The sequence below is a fragment of the Hemibagrus wyckioides genome, linkage group LG03, assembly GCF_019097595.1.
Source record: "Hemibagrus wyckioides isolate EC202008001 linkage group LG03, SWU_Hwy_1.0, whole genome shotgun sequence".
NCBI classification, from domain to species: domain Eukaryota; kingdom Metazoa; phylum Chordata; class Actinopteri; order Siluriformes; family Bagridae; genus Hemibagrus; species Hemibagrus wyckioides.
Window position 1 is genome coordinate 10,257,965 of NC_080712.1, and position 23,680 is coordinate 10,281,644.

Sequence of the window (23,680 nt, forward strand, 5' to 3'; positions counted from 1 at the left end):
AAATTTTTGTTAACAACTAGTTACCCAGCTTACTGTAATAAGTGATATATATTTACCTCGAAAAAAAACCCCAATAAACTGTATAGTTTATTTGACCATTTAAAATTAACTACCTTACTGATGGCACATGCTGAGTTTCAGGAAACATTTCTGAATTTCTGAGTAGAACTTCTATACTTCTTGTGGTCAGAAATCAGATTTATGTTTAACAGGGAAATGCATCAGAGGACTAAATGCAAGTAGCCCACTGAGGCAGGAAGTATGCTGCATTAAAATACCCCGCCCCCCAACTCATACTACACAGCAAATCATATTATCTTCTTTTTTCTATTATGAGTAGTGTTGTCTGACACTTGGTGTATACAAATTAATTAAGCCATGAGATATTAAATCAAGGTCATGAACTCTGAGGCTCTGTCTCGAGTGATCTGATCAAATGAAATGTATAGTCATTTACACCTGGCACTTTGAATGTGTCTCCAGTGACCACTTGTGATCAGGTTTCATGTATTATTTTCGCTGGAGGAAGGGTGTCATGCACATGTGTTATGTCAGTTTTCCACTGAATTTGTTTTCATGCAGAAATGTTCCATGAATCCTATCTTATTTACACAAACCTGTTTCACATGTTTTGATTGTGCTAGCCTGCTCATAAACAATGAAAAATGGGACAAAAGAATATCTGAAAAGCAGCCACTTTCATTTCTGCTGTTACAGCATCACCTTCATCCATTAAACTAGTGGTGAAGAACTCTTATTATTCAGTACAATTTAAAGAATGATTTTGTATTATAGGGCTAGGACAATGGCACAATCATTTAGGTGGATCTTCATGCTTTTTTAAAGATGCATTAGGATGCTTTTTTGTTCATAGTGCAAATGTTCTGTTGTAATATTCTTAACAAATCACCTTTGAGTTCTGTATGAGTGAATGGATCACAATTTGATCTCACACCTGTACTTCTCTTGACAGTTGGATCACAGAGGACACATGTTAATGGCCAGGTATGAACAGTGTACCTTAACCATAACAGTGTGACTTAGAAAAAACACCTGATTGTCTTTAATTTTCTGTTCAGTACAAAAATAGAACCAGAGACACCACAAATGGGCTGGAGTACTGACTAAGAAACAAAGTGCCATAATCAAGATGAAAATAAATTCAAAATGAATTCCCTTTAAACACTCCTCAGCTCTGAGTGGAAATAAAAAATCCAAAGTAAAGTTTACAAATTCTTCAGACATGTTATCCATTCTCTATTAGCTATGTGCTGGAAAAAAACAGGACAAATTTGAATTTCATTGCATGAAAAGAAATCATTCATAAAAGAAAAGAAAATACAAATAGAAACCTAAACTATATATATATATATATATATATATATGTATATGTATATATATATATATGTATATGTATATATATATATATATGTATATGTATATATATATACACTATATTGCCAAAAGTATTCGCTCACCTGCCTTGACACGCATATGAACTTAAGTGACATCCCATTCCTAATCCATAGGGTTCAATATGACGTCGGTCCACCCTTTGCAGCTATAACAGCTTCAACTCTTCTGGGAAGGCTGTCCACAAGGTTTAGGAGGGTGTTTATGGGAATTTTTGACCATTCTTCCAGAAGCGCATTTGTGAGGTCACACACTGATGTTGGACGAGAAGGCCTGGCTCTCAGTCTCTGCTCTAATTCATCCCAAAGGTGTTCTATCGGGTTGAGGTCAGGACTCTGTGCAGGCCAGTCAAGTTCATCCACACCAGACTCTGTCATCCATGTCTTTATGGACCTTGCTTTGTGCACTGGTGCACAGTCATGTTGGAAGAGGAAGGGGCCAGCTCCAAACTGTTCCCACAAAGTTGGGAGCATGGAATTGTCCAAAATGTCTCGGTATGCTGAAGCATTCAGAGTTCCTTTCACTGGAACTAAGGGGCCAAGCCCAGCTCCTGAAAAACAACCCCACACCATAATCCCCCCTCCACCAAACTTTACACTCGGCACAATGCAGTCAGACAAGTACCGTTCTCCTGGCAACCGCCAAACCCAGACTCGTCCATCAGATTGCCAGATGGAGAAGCGCGATTCGTCACTCCAGAGAACGCGTCTCCACTGCTCTAGAGTCCAGTGGCGGCGTGCTTTACACCACTGCATCCGACGCTTTGCATTGCACTTGGTGATGGATGGCTTGGATGCAGCCGCTCGGCCATGGAAACCCATTCCATGAAGCTCTCTGCGCACTGTTCTTGAGCTAATCTGAAGGCCACATGAAGTTTGGAGGTCTGTAGCGATTGACTCTGCAGAAAGTTGGCGACCTCTTCGCACTATGCGCCTCAGCATCCGCTGACCCCGCTCCGTCAGTTTACGTGGCCTACCACTTCGTGGCTGAGTTGCTGTCGTTCCCAAACACTTCCACGTTCTTATAATACAGCTGACAGTTGACTGTGGAATATTTAGGAGCGAGGAAATTTTACGACTGGATTTGTTGCACAGGTGGCATCCTATCACAGTTCCACGCTGGAATTCACTGAGCTGGAATCTGAGCCCATTCTTTCACAAATGTTTGTAAAAACAGTCTGCATGCCTAGGTGCTTGATTTTATACACCTGTGGCCATGGAAGTGATTGGAACACCTGATTCTGATTATTTGGATGGGTGAGCGAATACTTTTGGCAATATAGTGTATATATATATATATATATATATATATATATATATATATATATATATATATATATATATATACATATATATATGTACCTTTTGGGTTCCTGGGTTCCTGTTTTTTATATATGTATAAAAAACAGGAACCCAAAAGGTATACAAACATTTTCTGTGTCATATATTTCCTTAAATTTGCCATATAAATGTCAGCAGATGTAGAAAAAAATACATAGATGTATTTTATTTTATATAAACCATAGATCTATCACTGCAGAATAAATAAAACACACAAAGTAATTTGTAAACCAAGCTATTCACATTTTGCATAAACCATCCTTAAAAGATATTTTTACCTGTGGACTGATGCAAAATGTCCTGCAAAATAACAAGATTTAAAAGCAATTACGCTAGATTACATGTGCCATTCAAATAGTGCTCTTTTAAAGTTCTATTTAAACACTACTTCTGTATCAGATAATTTTGGCAATTTCTAAGAACAAATCTTAGTACAAGTCTCTGTGCAGAAGTTCTTTATATTCTTAAACATATGCTTCTCAGTTGGGTTGAGATCTGGGGACTGTGTTTCCTTTCTCATCCAACCATTCATGCCCTGTTGATGGGTTTGGAGTCATCCTGAAAGGGACCACTCCTATCAGGATAATGTTTCATTAACACTCCTAACCAGCTGACTGAGAAAATGAACCTATTTAACGCTTAGGAACTAGAGGACGTCCATCAAAGTGCTTTCAGCTTACGACTAAATACACTGCATTTTTAATGGAGGAAGACTCCATTAGCCAATCTATCTTGTGGGTGAAACCTCATCAGATTATCTTGACAGCTAGAATGCCCAGGCTGTAGTTGCTGCAAAAGCTGTTTTTTTTATGAAAGCAAAGTTTGAAGAAAAAATTGATCATTTCCATCGAAATCATTATTTCTAACTCTGACATGTCAGCATGTCCTGATCTTTTGCTATATTTTCTATTCAGACTAATTTTGTGTGTGTTTCCTAGGAAAACAATAAAATGTTTGAGTGATCCAAAACTTTTGAGCGGTATATCTACAGCTCTGGAAAAAACATTAAGAAATCAGTATTTGGTGGAATAACCCCGATGTGCATTTTGGCTCCATGCTCCACCAGTTTTTCACATTGCTGTTGGTTAACTTTATACCATTCTTTTTTTTTTAAAAAAAGCAAAAAGTTCAGCTTTGCTTAATGGTTTGTGACCAGTGGATGGTGCATTCTTTTATTTTTGCTTGTATACTGCACACCTGTTCATGTCTTCACATGTGGACTGCATGCTACTTGCGATGTCACTGGGGGAGTAGATGTTCATTCTATGTCGGGAGGTTTTTTTTAAATGCTTTGATTTACGCCACGTTGTTGGTTTATTTTGTTATTGACTATATAAGGATTTGTACGAATTTTATAAGCACATTTGAATATATACATACATTCATCCATACATACATTGCTGTTTATATCTTGTGATTGTACTTACTTAACATTTTGCTGAGATATTGTTGCTTTTCACTTCAAGCTTTCAAGTTTACTCTTTTTTCATTTCATTGATTACACTGATTAATTGTGATTGGCCAACATGGCTTTACGGTTGAGATTATAGTGCCACCTGTTGGTTTTGCATGCTCTTGACAGTGCTTCAGACCATGTTTTTGCGTTTTCATGTGGACGAGATTTTTTTTAAAAACGAAGGAGGAAAAACTTTTTTGTTTTTAAAAATACCTGTGTACGTGTGGACTAGGCCTAAATCAACCACTAAGTAAATAGCTGACAATTATCAATGCCCTTGTTCAAACTACCACAAGATGGTGGTAAAGAATAACAAACAAATGTGTGACATGACAGTAAATATTAATCTTATTCTCTCACTAAAGTACCATTTTGCTTTAAAAGACAAGTATTAATCCCTTGCAGTTGTATGGATTTCTTTTAAGATTGATGCACTTTTTGGAGTTTCAAAAATTGGGAGTGCTAGTAAATGACATTACAAAGCTTGTGACTAAGGAAGAGAATAAGTAAATTATAAGGTAAATTTAATTGAAAATTTTTGTTAAAAATTTGGTGTAAGAAGAAACTGAGTAATATTTTTATATTTGCATGAACAGTTCCTTTAATTCAAGTCAAGTGCCTCAAATGTTAATGAAACTAAAGACAAACTAAAGACTCTATACTTACACTATCTACACAGTAGAAAGCTGGCGGTTTCTTTAAATAGTGCTGGCAATAAAATGAATACAGCATTCCTAACAAGACCTACAAACAAATACAAATTATTGTACATTAGGTACAGAAATCGATTAAAGGGATAGTTTACCCAAAAATAAAAAAAATTATCATTCACTCACTCTCTCATCATTTTAAACCTATTTTTCCCCAGGAACACACACACACAAAAAAAGAAAATATTTTGAAGAATAACTGAACAATGCTGTTACCCATTCACTTCTATTGTATAGACACAAAACCAATGCAGGTCAAGGGGGAGCCATGTAACACTTGTAGCGGTGGTTTGAGGACTCTTTGAAAAGTCAGTAATAACACCAGGAGTGAAATGAAGACTAAAGGTTTGAGTAAAAGGTTATTAAAAGAACTGTCTTTGGGGTGAGGGTTCTTCAGTGTGCAGGTGGTAACAGCAGCAGCTCATCAGTTTCTTGGTGAGTGAATCCAGAAACAGTAGTGAAGGCGCACTGGGGCTGATATCAGGTGAGTGAGTGCAGAGGGAATCCAAGATGGCGGACAGGTGGAGACTCCCAAAATGGCAGACAGGTAAGACTGGCATGGAGGATCCCAAAATGGCCGACAGGTGAGATATATTCTGATGGCAAGGATACAGAGAGGTAGGCAGATAACAGGCAGGTAGACAGAATCAGGCAGTTTCCAGGTCTAATAATACAAGCAGGAGTCAGAGCCTGTCAACTACGGTGAGTATAGTGTTGGTACCATTGGAAGAAAGTAGACCAATGACGAAATCCAGCGTAATCCAGTAAGGGCTGTGCGTAGAGACTTGGACTGGTTGCAGGTTGGTCATGCAGCAACAAACTCTTTGATGTCTTGACACAGATGGGCCACCAAAACCTCTGTTGCACCACAAACTGAGTGTGGGCTGTCCCAGGGTGACATGTGAGCCCAGAGGAATGGCACCACTGTAGCACTTCAGCACGGAGATTGTCAGGAACATACAATTTATCCCTAGGGCAGGCTGAGGGAGCGGAAGAGTGGGCATTGAGGATCCATTGTTTAATGTCTAACTTGGAGATGTTCAGATGGACAGAGTGGGGAAGAATTCAGGTTCAGGTTCATTCTCAGGCGGGTAGAAGTGTCTGTATAAAGCAGCAGCTTTAATGTTCTTGGAAACAGTTCGGAAAGAGAGGTGGAAATCAAATTGGTTTCTTGGCTGTCTTCAGGTAATCCAGGTTTTTATGATCAGTCCAAACAGTGAATGCATGTTCTGCCCCCTCGAGCCAATGGTGCCACTCCTCCAGTGCCAACTTAACTGCCAGTAATTCTCTGTCGCCCATGTCATAATTTTTTTCTGCGGGTGACAGTTGACGGGTGAAAAGGCACATAAATGGAGTTGATTATCCTTGTCAGCTTGCTGGGACAGCACCACACCCACATGAAGGTCCGATGCAGCCTCCTCCACAATAAATTTTTTACAGGAATTAGGGTCAGAATCGGGGCAGAGCTGAAACGGTCCTTCAGTCAAGAAAGGCGGCTCCAAGCGAAAGGGTTCCAGGCGAACTTCTTCTTAGAAGAGGTGAGCTGATGGAGTGGGCTAGCAATAGAGCTGTAGCCTTGGATGAATCGTCAATAGAAATTAGCCAAGCCCAGGAACTGCTGAACAGCCTTACGAGTTTCAGGTACCAGCCAGTCCTTTACCACCTCCACTTTGGCTGGATCCATCTGAATGCTGCCTGCAGACACTATGAAGCCCAGAAAACACACTGTGTCAGAATGAAAATGACATTTCTTTGTTTTAACGAATGACTGATTCTGCAGAAGTCATTCCAACACCCACCACACGTGTTGCACATGTTCAGTTTCAGACTTCAGAATATCAGTACATCGTCTAGGTATGTAGGTGCGAAGACAATCTGATTTAACATGTCTCCGAGCACATTACTGACCAGATTTTGGAATACAGTGGGGGCGTTTGTCAGGCCGAATGGCATCACCAAGTACTCAAAGTGGCCAGAAGGGGTGTTAAACGCGGTCTTCCACTCGTCCCTCTCACGTATTCTGACCAGATGGTATGCATTGCGTATGTCCAGCTTAGTGAAGATCATAGCACCATGTTAGAGCTCAAAAGCAGAGGATATTAGAGGAAGTGAGTACCGGTTCTTAATGGTAATCTGGTTCAGTCCCCTATAATCGATGCAAGAGTCCTCCATCCATCTTACCCACAAAGAAGAAACCGGCATCCACTGAGTAAGGAATGGAATGATCTTCTAAGGATCTCCAGAGTAACCTTCAGGTGGATGAAGTTGTGGTTCCTGGTGAGGTGGCCAGATTGTATTGTAACACTTGTTGTGGTGGTTTGAGGACTCTTTGAAAACTCAGTAGTAACACCAGGAGTGAAATGAAGGACCCAAACCCTGGTCAAAGAATCTGGATCTTGGGACATGGAATGTCACCTCACTAGGGGAGAAGGAGCCTGAGCTGGTGGGGGAGGTTGAGCGGTACTGGCTAGAGATAGTCGGGCTTGCCTCCATGCACAGCCCGTATTGCTGAACCGTCTGTTAGGGGTGTCTTCAACTCCCACCTCAAGAAGAGTTTCAACCAGATTCTGAGGGAGGTTGGGGTCTGAGTGGACCATGTTCTCCTCCTCCATTGTTGACACAGCTATCCGGAGCTGTGGCCATAAGGTCTCTGGTGCCGTGGCGGCAATCTCCGAACCCAGTGGTGGACACTGGATGTAAAGGATGCAGTCAAGCTGAAGAAGGAGTCCTATCAAGCCTGGTTGGCTCGTGGGACCTGGAAAAACTCGGGTCTTGGAGGAGTTCGGTGAGGCCATGGAAAAGGGTTATCGGTAGCCCTTGGGGAAATTCTGGCAAACCACTCAGCGCCTCAGAAGAGGCAAGCAGTTCTCTGCCAATACTGTTTACAGTGAAAGTGGAGAGTTGCTGACCTTGACTGGGGATATTGTCGGACAGTGGAAGGAATACTTCGAGGATCTCCTCAATCCCACTGACATGAGGACTCAGAGGTAGATTCATCTGTCACCCAAGCTGAAGTCACTGAGGAAGTTCAGCAGCTCCTCGGTGGAAGGCACCGGGGAGGATGAGATTCGCCCTGAGTATCTCAAGTCTCTGGATGTTGTGGGCCTGTCTTGGCTGACACGATTCTGCAACATAGCATGGTGGTCAGGGACAGTGCCTCTGGACTGTGCGACCGGGATGGTGGTCCCTCTTTTTAAGAAAGGGGATCGGAGGATGTGTTCCAACTATAGGGGGATCACACTCCTCAGCCTACAGAGAAAGTCTGTTCCAGGGTACTGGAGGGTACCATTAGTTGAACCATGGATTCAGGAGGAACAATGTGGTTTTTGTCCTAGTTGTGGAACACTGGACCAGCTCTATAACATCCACAGAGTGCTTGAGGGTTCATAGGAGTTTGCCCAACCAGTCCACATGTGTTTTGTGGACTTGGAGAAGGCATTTGACCATGTCCCTCATTGGCATTCTGTGGGAGGTGCTCTGGGAGTATGGGGTCCATGGCCCTCTGTTAAGGGCTGTTTGGTCTCTGTATGTCTGGAGCAGGAGCTTGGTTCTCATTGCTGGCTGTAAGTCAGACCTGTTCCCAGTGCATGCTGGACTCTGCAGGGCTGTCCTTTGTCACCGGTTCTGTTCATTATTTTTATGGACAGAATTTATAGGTGCAGCCAGGGGCTGGATGGAGTCTGGTTTTGGGACCACAGGATTTTATCTCTGCTTTTTGCAGATGATGTTGTCCTGTTGGCTCCTTCAAGCCAGGACCTACAGCATGCACTGGGGTGGTTTGCAGCCGAGTGTGAAGCAGCTAGGATGAGGATTAGCACCTCCAAATCCATGGCCATGGTTTTCGACCAGAAAAAGGTGGATTGTCTCCTCCAGGTTGGAGGGGAGTTTAAATATCTCTGGGGTCTTGTTTATGAGTGAGGGAAGGATGGAGCGTGAGATTGACAGATGGATCGGTGCAGCGGCAGCAGTAATGTGGTCTATGTACCGGTCTGTTGTGTTTAAGAAGGAGCTGAGCCAAAAGGCGAAGCTCTGAATTTACTAGTCAATCTACATTCCTACTCTCACCTATGGTCATGAGCTTTGGGTCATGACCAAAAGGACAAGATCCCAGATACAAGCGGCCAAAATGAGTTTCCTCCATAGGGTGGTGGGGCGCTACCTTAGAGAAAGGGTAAGGAGCTCTGTCACCCAGGAGGAGCTTGGAGTAAAGCCGCTGCCAGTTGAGGTGGCTCAGGCATCTGTTTTGGATGTCTCCTGGACGTCTTCCTGGGGAGGTGTTCCTAGCATGCCCCACCGGGAAGAGACCCAGGACACGCTGGAGGGACTATGTCTCTTGTCTGACCTGGATTGGGTTGGACCCTTGGACCTGGGTTGGACCCTTCTGGGCATCCCTGCTTAGACTGCTGCCCCCGCAACCCGGCTCCGGATAAGCGGGAGACAATGACATGACAACCTTTAGGTATACAACCTTAGACATTTGCTTCTTTTGCACTCCTGATGTTTGACACTATTTCATTTAGAGCTGTTTCCATGTTCTTTGCCAAGTCTGTTCCATAGCTCATTGTCATTTCATGTAGCATGTTAAATACAAAACATTTGTTTACTTCAAGTGCATGTAAACAAGTGCATGTATCCAACTTACATACTTTCAGCAAAACAAGTTCCTTAAAGTCAACATGAGCTGGAGGTTGCAAATGACTACAATATATAGATTTATTTCTGAGACAGAATGTTCAATAAGAAAAATAGTGGGCGGGGTAATCAAAATGACTCCACGCATTGAATCCCATATGATTAAAAAAACATGGACTTGATTAGAAATACAGTGTAGACATCTGGATCACATTTTCTATTAAATTTGCAATTCATTTGTTGTGAAATTTCATTAAAATTTTGACATTTCTTAGTGACATCAATCAACACTAAAAGCTTAGTGTGGTGATAAGGACAGTGTATTTGCAACTAGTCCATATTGTAAAATGTGAATAGTCTATATTGTAAAATGTGAATAGTGTCACCAAAAAAAATTAATTTCTTTAGTTGTGTTGGCCGTTATCACTTCTGTCCTACAGAGACAAAAAAGCAAAGACTAACAACACAAGAAAAATACGACTGCAAAAATAGTCAAAATAATATATGCCTATATATCAGGAACATACAAATACTATGTAGGACCCTCTTTGCTTTCAGACGAGCTACAGTTTTTCATGCCATGGATTCCATAAAATTATGGAAACATTACTTTTTGCTTCTGGTCCTTCCCCTCCCCTGTGGCTCATTTCACAGGAATACCATCTTCACAAAATTGAGTACACTTTGAGCACCTGTTAATGACCTTTAGTCTCACCAATTCCCTAGGTTCTGGTGAATAACATTCTCAGGGCTAATTTATTTGTGTATCTTAACTTCCTAATTGTCTCTCATACCTTTGCTAAACACAGACTTCACATCCATAAGGTCCTTCAGAAGCTGCTGGAGAAATGGAGAAGTACAAGTTCCATTGTTCAGCTTGGTGGAAAGAGCTCCTGGAAATCCAATGTCGGTGAATGCCATTGGTAAGAATACATGCAAAGCCTTCAATCTGTTTGCTTTGTCAAAGTTATGGCACAGTTTTGTCATTTGTTGTGGCATTTGACAGGAGCATTATTCAAAGTGAGTTACAGAAGTTTGCAAGGTGTGGTGTATTTTTTTCTGCATTTAAGTTGCTATTTTGAGTTGTAGAATTTATATTTTTAAAAAATTGTCAGTTTGATGTGCTCTCCTGTAGAAAACATTCTTACAGTTTGAAGGATAAGCTAATTGACTCAGTGATAATTACAACTCACGTTAAACAGGGAGCATAATTTTATTTGTATGAAAGCCGGTCACCAAGATAAACATTGCTGCCAGTCGAGATGCTCTCACATCCAATGTCCTCTAGTTATCAAATATTACTAGTATTTACTATGCTTTTATTAACCACAATAAAACAGGAAAGATGCATAGTTTTAGATTGAGGAATCTGAGTCTGGACATGAAAAATAATCCTAAGAGTTTAAAATGATCATAAATGTCCTTTCCAGATAACAACACAGTAGGACACAGTCAATAAACAAAATGTTTTATTCTCATTTTATTTTTGCACATATTGATGTTCACTATATATATATATATATATATATATATATATATATATATATATATATATATATATATATATATATATATATATATATATATATATATATATATACTTTCTGAGTCATTATTTACACAATTCTAATAACCAACTACTTTTTAGGACATACAGCTTTTCAGTTATTGCATTAAATATTTGAAATCGTTTAACAAGCAATTCTACGTTACAACCACATATTATACAGCTCATTTACAAAAAAAATGGTAGAATGGTATAATTTACATTTAAAGTTCCTTTTGATTACTTCACCTGTTAAATATATAAACTTTTAAGGAAGTAATAAAGTGATCACTGTTACATGTAAACATTAACTCAGGTATTTGTAACAACAACAAGACATTGGTAGTGTTCTATTATCCCCTTACAGCAAATGCTTTGCTTTATTAGGCCTAACTCTTAATATATTCCAGTAGTACTGGTCGACATTAATTAAATAATCATTAGATAATCAACAAACCTACCAAACTCTCAAACCTACCAAATTTCTTTTTAGAGCATTTTATTAATTATTTTATTTGTTAAGTAAATCTCACAATTCCATTCAGGATGTTTGAGACTTTAGACGTTTTTGTTGACATTCCTTGTACAGTTTCAGCAATGGTGTAATAATCACACCCAAAATATTTAATGAAATCAGAAAGGGAACAATATCGCATACAAGCAATAACGGATCTATTCGAACATGAGTAACATTGATAAGCATTGCCTGAGGAAGGTAGGTGAATAGGTTTAAAAGCAGAGCTGATAATATAGTATTAAAGGCATTTCTCTTTTGTTGGTTTCCTCCATCTCTACCAGTCTGCTTTGTGCCATGTGTGTCTCCTGGTCCTGGGTTTTTCAGAGCACACAACACAGACACACAGCAGAACAAAATCATAGCCATAGCTGTGATGAAAATAGAAGTATAAATATAGTCAGGGAAAATCATTGTTTTAAACTCATATACACCATATGCAAAGGCCATCAGCCAAGCTGCTACAACTGCTGCAATTCTGTACTTTATACCCTTATATCTCAAGAATGTTACTGGGTGAATCACGGCCAAGTATTGTTCAATACAAATGCAGACTTGTAACAGTGGCCTTCCAGTCCAGGACAGACCAAAAAGGAAATACACTATAATCCACAATATGTCATTATTATAAAAAAATGACGTGGTCAATAGTTCTACACCACATTCTATAGAGTAGATGATCTCCATAATAATGTGATTAAGAAAAAACACCTGAGTGTCTTTGATTTTCTGTTCAGTACAAAAATAGAACCAGAAACACCACAAATGGGTTGGCGTACCGACTAAGAAGCAAAGGCACATGATCATGTAGCAGAAAGTATATCCAAAATGAATCTCCTTAAAACACTCCAAAATCAGGTCTAGAGTGGAGTTCATGAATTCTTCAGATGTGTTAGCCATTCTCTGTTAACTCAAATCTGCAAAAAGAAACTAAGTAATGTGTGAAATTAGTACATGAAAAGGCTTTGTGATAAAGCCCTTTTACAGAAATTAAAATTAAGTATTTATATGTAAAACACAAATAAGTACCTAAACAATAACAAGAAAAATATGAACTCAAAACATATAAAAATGTTTTCTGTGCTATATTTTCGCATCAACAATTTAAAAGTCAGCAGATACTGAAAGAAAAGAAATAAACAACTTTGAAAATTAAAACATCTTTCTAAATCTATGTATGTTATTTCACATACACTACCAATCTATCATTGCGGATTAAATAAAAAAAAAAAACACAAAGTATTTTTTATCCCTAGCTATTCACCTTTTGCAGCATGTATGCTTAAAAGAAATTTTAAAAAGGTTTTACCTGTGGACTGATGCAAAACGCCTTGCAAAATAGCATGATTTAAAAGCAATTAAATCAGATCACATGTATTATTTAAATAATGCTCTTTTAAAGCACTAGTGCTAATTGAACACTTTTTGTGTCGAAAAGGTGCGCTTTATATATCAAGTAATGTTGGGAAATTCTCTTAGCAAATCTTTGTCCACTTCTCTATGCAGAACATATTAAGCTCCATTATATTCTTAAGCATATGCTGCACATTTGGATTGAGATCTGATGGCTGACAAGCCTGTCAAGGCTGTCATTTGACTCTCATCAAAATATTCAGTGATGCGTAATGCCCTGTGGATGGGGCGGAGTCCTGGAAGAGTCCACTCCCATCTGTATAGAAAGGTTTCATTATGGGATAAGGATGAGCAACCAGAAGAAGTTTGATTTGTAGTGTTACTTCTCTAACAAAATACTGCCAGGGTCACTTTGGCATTTTGTGAGTCTTTGAAGGGCACAATGTAATGCTGAAAATCTGTTTAGTCTATTATTATACTATAGTTCATTAAATGTTCTGTTTTTTATACAGTTGTGTGAAAACCTAATTGAAATTATATTTTATTGATATTTAAATGGATTTTTCAAGACAAAACATGCAAGCATAGCCACAAAAATAAAACCAACCAAACAAAAAACTTTTTCTAAATGTAAAAAAATACCATCAAAGTAACTCAATGCAAATATTAAATTAACTCTGTTATTTTATATTTGACAATTTAAAAAAAGACAAATGTAAAATAGAATGTGTGGCTTCATTTTGATGGTTGGTGTAAACATTACCATGAAGCTGTTTGCCATTATCTGCATGATTTTATGCATTCCACTGCTGCTACATAATTGGCTGATTAGACTGAGTATGTATCTGAGTATGTGTACAGGTGTACCTAATAAAGTGCACAGTAAGTGTACATGCAAAGTCTTCCAAACTACATGTTCTGGCTTACATCCACAACAGTGGCAGCTAGTGGTGTTTTAAAATAGGTTGTCTGATATTGAAGTATATGTGCGTGTATATGTGTTTAATCTTATGATCTGACTTTCTGTTTAATTTTCTGTCTCTCCTCATAAGTAAGAGTCTCAAAAGACTTTTTCAAAATCAGTTTAACATAATGTAAAAAGTAATGTCTGCCATGTCATGCTAGCTAAATTTCTCTAAAGAAGGTGGTGCCAGCTAAAAACAGAGAAATTTCAAATAATCAAGTAAATTTATACTTACAATTTATTTACAATATTTACTAATTCCAAATGAAAAGACAAAAACTATATAGTAGATGTCTAGCACTGTTATAGATCTGGGAACAGTACTGACAGCTCAGAGTACTCTGTGAGTCTGACTGGTACTGATATGTTTAGGTTTGAATTGTCAGTCATGTTCCTTACCATTTGCCACATTTTATTAGCAGGTTCAGACCATTTGAAGGGTCTCCAAATCATCATGTGGTGAAGCTGTGTGTTTAGCTGGAGCAAGTGATGAGACCACTGTCTCATTATCACAGATTATATCTCTATAATCACAGATTATATTGTCATCAATGGGGTGTTTTTAATGGATAACACCCATGATATTGGATTTATGACACGCGATTTATGTATGATATTCTTAGTGTACTCAAAAACGCTATTTGACTGAACAAAGTGGGAAGTCGGAACTTGTGGAAAAGTGGGTGAAAAACATAGATGACCCTATTGATAAATTTTTGTTCGCAACTAGCTGCCCAGTTTACTGTAATAAGTGATATATATTTACCTCCACGAACCAACAAACTGTATAGTTTATTTGACCAATTTAACCAGCTAATGTATCCGTATGTTGATTCAACTAATTTCTTTATTTATTTGTTCATTTCAAAATAAACTACCTTACTTACTGTTGATAATGATGCTGATGGCACATGCTGAATGCTGAATTTCAGGAGACATTTCTGAATTTCTGAGTAGAACTTCTATACTTGTTGTGGTCAGAAATCAGATTTACGTTTAACGGAAAAATGCATCAGAGAACTAAATGCAAGTAGCCCACTGAGGCAGGAGGTATGCTGCATTCAGATAAAGCTTTTTTACTACACAGCAAATCATATTATCTTCTTTTTTCTATTATGAGTAGTGTTGTCTGACACTTGGTGTATACAAATTAATTAAGCCATGAGATATTAAATCAAGGTCATGAACTCTGAGGCTCTGTCTCGAGTGATCTGATCAAATGAAATGTATAGTCATTTACACCTGGCACTTTGAATGTGTCTCCAGTGACCACTTGTGATCGGGTTTCATGTATTATTTTCGCTGGAGGAAGGGTGTCATGCACATGTGTTATGTCAGTTTTCCACTGCATTTGTTTTCATGCAGAAATGTTCCATGAATCCTATCTTATTTACACAAACCTGTTTCACATGTTTTGATTGTGAAGGCTGCTTATAAACATATAAATAAATGGGACAAAAGATCTGAAAAGCAGCCACTTGTATTTCTGGTGTTACAGCATCACCTTCAACCATTAAACTAGTGGTGAAGAATTTTATTATGCAGTATGATTTAAAGAATGATTTTGTATTTTCTGGCTAGAACAATGGCTTAATCACTTATGTGGATTTTTAAGATGCATTAGGATGCTTTTTTGTTCACAGTGCAAATGTTCTGTTGTAATATTCTTACCAAATCATCTTTGAGTTCTGTATGAGTGAATGGATCACAATTTGATCTCAAACCTGTACTTCTCCTGACAGTTGGATCACAGAGGACACATGTTAAAGCCAGGTATGAACAGGCCATAATATATTAAGGTTTATGGTGTATGGCAGGTGCCTTTATCTAGAGAGACTTTGAGAAGTATGCAACATATTAAGTGTTTAATTGAGCTTTTAATCTGCTATTTTACATTATAAAATCATTGTCTGTTTGATGTGTTGCCTGTAGAAAACCTTCCCACTATTCTAAGGGTAAGCTGAATGAACACTTAGCAGCGACGGTTCAGCTCACTTTCAGTTACAATTTTATCCATTAGAATTCCAGTCCTTGAGATATCGCTCCAATATCTCGCCAATATCTCTCCAATATCATAGTGTTTCATTTCACTATGTACTGCGTCAGCTATATGTGGTTGAAATGACAATAAAGCTTCTTGAATCTTGAATCAGTGTCTGTTTAGTATTTAGTTATTATTAATACTAGCATTTATTACGTCTTTAATTAGTAACCATAATAAAATTAAAGGGAAGATGAGTAGATTTAGAATAAGGAATTTGAGTCATAAAGTTCTAAGAGTGTAAAAGAGTCATAAATATCCATTCCAGATAAACACACAGAAGTAAACAGTAAATTAATGAAATGTTTTATTGATGGTTTACAAAGCATATAGATACTTTCTGAATTATTATTTAGGCAATTATGATAACAGACTACACTTTTTTTGAAACATTGGTAAGGGCTTAACAGGCTGTTCTAACACTACTGTACAAGCACATATTATACTGGATAGCTCACTGAAAACAGAACGTATTTTTGCAAGATAAGATAAAAACAACAACAAATTAACAAGTCCATTTTCCCGTGACAGGTGCAGGTATTTAAATGCTCAGTTGTGCTGCTTTATTGGTCCCAACTCTTAATATTTGCTAGGACTGGTTGATGTTAATTAGATAAGACATTTAAAGCAACATGATAACTTGCAAACCTACTATCTCTTAGTAGAACAAGTTTCACATTCAAGTGGTTCTCACAATTCTTTTAATTTACTTTGGACACTTTTGACAATTCTGATGACTTTCCTTGTATAGTTTCATCAGTGGTGTAATAATCACACCCAAAATATTTAAAGAACTCGTAAAAGGAGAAATATTACATTCAAACAATAATGGGTCTACTTCAGTACCAGTAAAAACAATAAGTAATGTCTGAGGAAGGTAGGTGAACAGGATTAAAAGCAGAGCTGAAAATATAGTATTAAAAGCTTTTCTCTTTCCTCCATCTCTACCAGTCTGCTGTGTGACATGTGTATCTCCTGGTCCTGGGTGTTTCAGAGCACACAACACAGACACACAGCAGAACAAAATCACAGACAATGCTATAACAAATAGAAAAGTATATGCAAAGTCAGGGAAAATCAATGTGTTGACCCAGTATAGATCGTATGCAAAGGCCATCAGCCAAGCTGCTAAAGCTGCTGCAATTCTGTTCTTTAATCCCTTATATCTCAGGAAGGTTACTGGATGAATTACAGCCAAGTATTGTTCAATACAAATGCAAATTTGTAACAGTGGCCTTCCAGTCCAAGACAGACCAGAACAGAAATACAACACATACCATAGTATGCCATTATTCATAATATACATGTTCACTATTTCCATACCACATTCTATAGAGTAGATGATCTCCATAACAGTGTGATTTAGAGAAAACACCTGAGTGTCTTTGATTTTCTGTTCAGAACGAAAATAGAACCAGAGACACCACAAATGGGCTGGAGTACCGACTAAGAAACAAAGTGCCATAATCAATATAATGTAAAAATAAATAAATCCAAATAAATAAATCCAAAATGAATTTCCTTTAAACACTCGTCAACTGTGAGTGGAAATAAAAAAAACATAGTGAAGTTTACAAATTCTTCTGATTTGTTATCCATTCTCTATCAAGTGTGTGCTGCAAAAACAGGAAAAAATTTAATTTATTGTATAAACAGAAATCATTCATACACTATATTGCCAAAAGTATTATTGACTCGCATATGAACTTAAGTGACATCCCATTCCTAATCCATAGGGTTCAATATGACGTCGGTCCACCCTTTGCAGCTATAACAGCTTCAACTCTTCTGGGAAGGCTGTCCACAAGGTTTAGGAGTGTGTTTATGGGAATTTTTGACCATTCTTCCAGAAGCGCATTTGTGAGGTCACACACTGATGTGGACGAGAAGGCCTGGCTCTCAGTCTCCGCTCTAATTCATCCCAAAGGTGTTCTATCGGGTTGAGGTCAGGACTCTGTGCAGGCCAGTCAAGTTCATCCACACCAGACTCTGTCATCCATGTCTTTATGGACCTTGCTTTGTGCACTGGTGCACAGTCATGTTGGAAGAGGAAGGGGCCAGCTCCAAACTGTTCCCACAAAGTTGGGAGCATGGAATTGTCCAAAATGTCTTGGTATGCTGAAGCATTCAGAGTTCCTTTCACTGGAACTAAGGGGCCAAGCCCAGCTCCTGAAAAACAACCCCACACCATAATCCCCCCTCCACCAAACTTTACACTTGGCACAATGCAGTCAGACAAGTACCGTTCTCCCGGCAACCGCCAAACCCAGACTCGTCCATCAGATTGCCAGATGGAGAAGCGCGATTCGTCACTCCAGAGAACGCGTCTCCACTGCTCTAGAGTCCAGTGGCGGCGTGCTTTACACCACTGTATCCGACGCTTTGCATTGCACTTGGTGATGTATGGCTTGGATGCAGCTGCTCGGCCATGGAAACCCATTCCATGAAGCTCTCTGCGCACTGTTCTTGAGCTAATCTGAAGGCCACATGAAGTTTGGAGGTCTGTAGCGATTGACTCTGCAGAAAGTTGGCGACCTCTTCGCACTATGCGCCTCAGCATCCGCTGACCCCGCTCCGTCAGTTTACGTGGCCTACCACTTCGTGGCTGAGTTGCTGTCGTTCCCAAACACTTCCACGTTCTTATAATACAGCTGACAGTTGACTGTGGAATATTTAGGAGCGAGGAAATTTCACGACTGGATTTGTTGCACAGGTGGTATCCTATCACAGTTCCACGCTGGAATTCACTGAGCTCCTGAGAGCGACCCATTCTTTCACAAATGTTTGTAAAAACAGTCTGCATGCCTAGGTGCTTGATTTTATACACCTGTGGCCATGGAAGTGATCGGAACACCTGATTCTGATTATTTGGATGGGTGAGCGAATACTTTTGGCAATATAGTGTATGTCGAACGCAAAACTATAAAAAAAAGGAGCCCAAAAGATATAGAAATGTTTTCTGTGTCATATATTTCCTTATATTTGCCATATAAAGCTCAGCAGACACAAAAAGAAAAGAAAAAAAAATCTCTGTTTGTTATTTCATATACACTACTGATCTATCACTGTTAAAAAAAATAAAACGCACTAAGTAATTTTTAAACTGAGCTATTCACATTTTGCATAAACTATCCTTAAAAGAAATTTTTACCTGTGGACTGATGCAAAACGTCCTGCAAGATTTAAAGGCAATTCTGTCTGATTGCCATTCAAATGGTGTTCTTTTGAAGTTCCATTTCAGCAGTACTTCTGTGTCAAAAAAATTTCTTAGAGCAAATCGTAGACCTCTTCTCTATGCAGAAAATGTTAAGCGTTTTTATAATCTTAGAGGTACGCTTCTCAGTTGGGTTGAGACTATTTTGACATTCTCATCAAACCATTCACTGAGCAGTCACGCCCTGTTGATGGGGTCGGAGTCATCGTGGAAAAGACCCTCAGCATAATGTTTCGTTGTGGGATAGGGATAAGCAGTCAGAAGATGTTTGATTTGCAGTGTTGCTTCTCTGAAACAGGGGTATCAGAATCAAACAGGGTCACTTTGGCATTTTGTAAGCTTTTGATGAGGCGAAATGCAACATTAGTCATTTTTAATATATTGTTATATTATGTTTCTTTATTGTTTTTTTTTCTACATACATTTGTATGAATTAAATATTTTACTGGATTTTTAAAAAAAATGTTAATACAAAAGTTAAAGCAGAGCAGGTGCTTCATATTTAATAGATTAAAACAAAAAGACTAAAATAAAAGAAAAATTGTGTGATGTTCAAATGGTCAGACACCTTTTCAGTTAAGTAATGTCTTAAAATCTTGTTAGGTTTTAATTGACTGTTTAGGACTTGGGACTTGATAGTCAGATCATTATATTTTTCATATAAAGCTCAGCAGATACAGAAAGAAAAGGGGAAAAAACATCTATGTATGCTATTTTATATACACTACAGACCTATCACTGTAGAATTAAAGTGCTTAATGCTTAAAAGAAATTTTTTGACCTGTAGACAAACTTCAGAACGTCCTGCAAAATAGCAACCTTTAAAGGCAATTAAATCAGGTCATGTGCTGTTTAAATAGCACTCTTTTAAAAGAACGCTACTTTGTGTTGAAAATGTTTTCTTTATGTGTCAGGCAATGTGAGAACATTAGAGAAACAAATCATGGTTTACTTCTCCATGCAGAAAAACTTCTTTATATTCTTAAGCATATGCTGCTCAGTTTATTTGAGATCTGGTGACTGCCAAATAACACTATTTTTCATTCTCATCAAACCATTCAGTGAGCTGTCATGCCCTGTGGACGGGGGCGGAGTCGTCCTGGAAGAGACCACTTCCATCAGGATAATGTTTCATTATAGGATTAGGATAAATCTGAAGTCAAAAAATGCAAACACGCACATCTATATGCAAAAACATTAGCAAATTATATATTTTACTCATTTTTAAAACACATTTCTCAAGTGAAAAGATGCAAACACCGCTTATTAAAACATTTTTTTTGGAGTTGTTAATATAAATGTTAAATTCATGTAGTTACTTCATTTTTAATAATAAAAGACAAAACAAAATAGAAATTGTGGAATATTCAGTCTCAGTACTTAATGGTAGGAATTCCACAAAATGCTGGAAACATTTACATTTATTTGTTCATGTCGACATGATTGCATCACCTAATTCCTGCAGATTTTATTGAATTCAGATCCAGTGGCTGGGAAGGCCACTTGAATTCATTGTCATGTTCATGAAATGACTTTGACACAACTTTTCCTTTGTTACATGGTGCACGTTAATGCTGGAAATAACCTTGTGTCTGAAACAATTCCACCTGCGGTTCCCATTCAGACCACCGGAGGGAACCCTTGGCTGAATATTAAAGCACTTCTGGGTTTATTCCTGCCTCTGCGAGTATTTAAACTGATAGTTTTGGGAACTCTGTGTGAAGTATTGTTAGTTTATGGTACTCTACTGAGCCATTTGTTTTGCTACTGTCTTTATCTCTCTGTGTATAGACCATAGTCTTGTTTATTGGATTACTCGTGTTTGGATTCTGTTTTTCTACCTCTGCCTGTCTCGTCTGCTGATTTCGATTTGTTTGTTGTGCTATTTCTTTAGTAAATCTTTGCATATGGAAACTACTCCCACCGCCTCTGTGAATCCCTCACAGAATACTTCACCTCCCCTGACTCCGGTGGAGATAGCACAATTACAAGCCATTGGCATGCATCAAGGAGAAATGCTAACAGCATATCAACAACAAATTGTGCCTCTACAGGCCACCAACAGCCAAGCGACACCACCTGCTCATAAATTCGACTGATCTGCAGATTACTGCAGAGGATTCCGCTGTCAATTTGAGAATTTTTTTGCTAACCAACCAGATGCATAACATAAGGAATCCAGCAAGTGCGCCTGCACTTGTTCATTTGCACAATTTCTACTATTTGCACTTTTGGTAGATGCTAAACAGCATTTCATTGCTATGTACCTGTACTTTGCAACGACAAAGTTGTATCTATCTATCTTCATTATGTCACTAGTTACTGGAAGGGTGTCGGATTGGACATCCGCTGTGTGGGACTTTGACATGCAGGTATGTGGCTCATTTACCTACTTTGCTTATTTGATCAAGGAAGCCTTTGAATACCCGGGAGGGCGAAAGGATGTGTCACTCCAACCCCCGCTGACTATGCTATAAAGTTTTGTACCCTGGCAGAACAGAGTAGATGGAACAATGCAGCACTAAGGGCAATATTCCAAAAAGGGCTTAATCCGGCATTTCCAGGTGGAAATGGCATGCAAGGAGGGGAACCTGTACCTCTCTTCTTACATCATGCTGGCCATTTGCACTGACAATCTGCTCTGTCACTAACACCGCAGTTCTCAGACCCATCGACACATCAGGTATCCTGAAAGTGCCTCTACTAACCCCAGCCGGGCCAGAACCCATGCAGCTGTGGTCAGCTGGGATACTGCTGTGCCACTTGTCCTGAAAAACCCAGACAGCAGTCTACTAAGGTGAGCATGGAGGCTTCTCAACTGCTAATGTCTGTTCAACATACAAATAAGGTGTGTTGGCTCACAGCATTAGTGGATTTCAGCTCTGCAATCAACCTCATCTATGACCAATTGGTAGAAAAGGCTTCATTACCCATTAAACCGTCCACTAACCCTTCAAGTTGGACTCTTTCAAACTGAAAAACTGGTATTTTTTTCAAATCTTGTCCCCATCTAACTCAGTTATCTTAGGGTTTCCATGGCTCCAGGTACATGACTCTTGTATTTCATGGCAGGACAAAGAACTGACTCATTGGTCACCACATTGCATAGAACACTGCTTCCCTCAACTCACTCCTGTCGCACCACTACTGTGGAGAGTCCTGAATCCTGGACCTATGAAGTGCGTATATTCTGATACGGATAAAGGAGGGTGACAAGTGGAAGACAGCCTTCCATACCACCAGGGGGCATGATGAGATAACCATAATCCCCCACCTCCACTCAAAATAGATAGGCCCCCAGGTTATGTGGTCCACACTGTACTTGACTCTCATCGCCATGGATGGCACCGCCAATACCTTACTGACTGGGAGGGATACGGGCAGGGGAATGATCCTGAGTAAATTCTAGTGATATCCTCGACCCAGCACTCATTGAAGAATTCCAAAGAACAAACCCAGACAAACCAGCCCCGAGACCAGCTTTTTGGGCAACCCCCCAAAAGAACACCTGGAGGTGTTCCAAGGAGGGGGGTTGTGTAACAGTGCCACTTGGGGGGAACCCCTTACCTGAATATTAAAGCACTTACGGGTTTATTCCGGCCTCTGCGAGTATTTAAACCGATAGTTTTATAAATTCTATGCAAAGTATTGTTAGTTTACTCTACTCTCACAAGCCGTTTGTTTTGCTACTGTCTTTACTGCCAACTTTGGTTTTGGATTTACCTGCTTGTTTTTTCTTGATTGTGTCTTTTGCCTGCTGATTTAGATTTGTTTGGTGTGCTGTTTCTTTAATAAATCTTCAGTTCAATTCAATTCAATTCAATTCAATTTATTTTGTTTAGTGCCTTTTACAATGAACATTGTCTCAAAGCAGCTTTACAAAAGAAGAGAAACGGAGAAGGGGGGGATGAAAATACAAAATAACTAAATAACTAGAAATAAAAATAAATTATTTAATTAAATTACTAAACTATTTTATCCTTTATTTATTTTATCCCTAATGAGCAAGCCTGTGGTGACGGTGGCAAGGAAAAACTCCCTGGGATGATATGAGGAAGAAACCTTGAGAGGAACCAGGCTCAGAAGGGAACCCATCCTCATTTGGGTGACACTGGACAGAAAATAATGTAACTGTAACTGATTAATGTCCTTTCTACAACAGAAATCAATGGCCCATGAGGAACTATTAGGTCAGTGTAGTTTCTGAGTTCATTATAGACACTAATTCTTTGCTGTCACAAGCTGACAGATGAAATGGCAGATCTGTAACGGTGTGTAAGTCCCCAAGTGGCTCTGTCCATGGCTGTCTCCTGGTCACAGGCTGTCCACACAGATCCATCCACAGCATCAGTGGGCACCACCAAGCAACAAGACCAGGGGTAGAGGCAGTGGTCACACTGGAAACTGTCAAACACTGGGAGCTCAGGAGTGGGGTGTATAGCTTGACAGAGAAAGACAGAGAGAGTAAGAGAAAGATATTAAGTATGCTTCAGATCA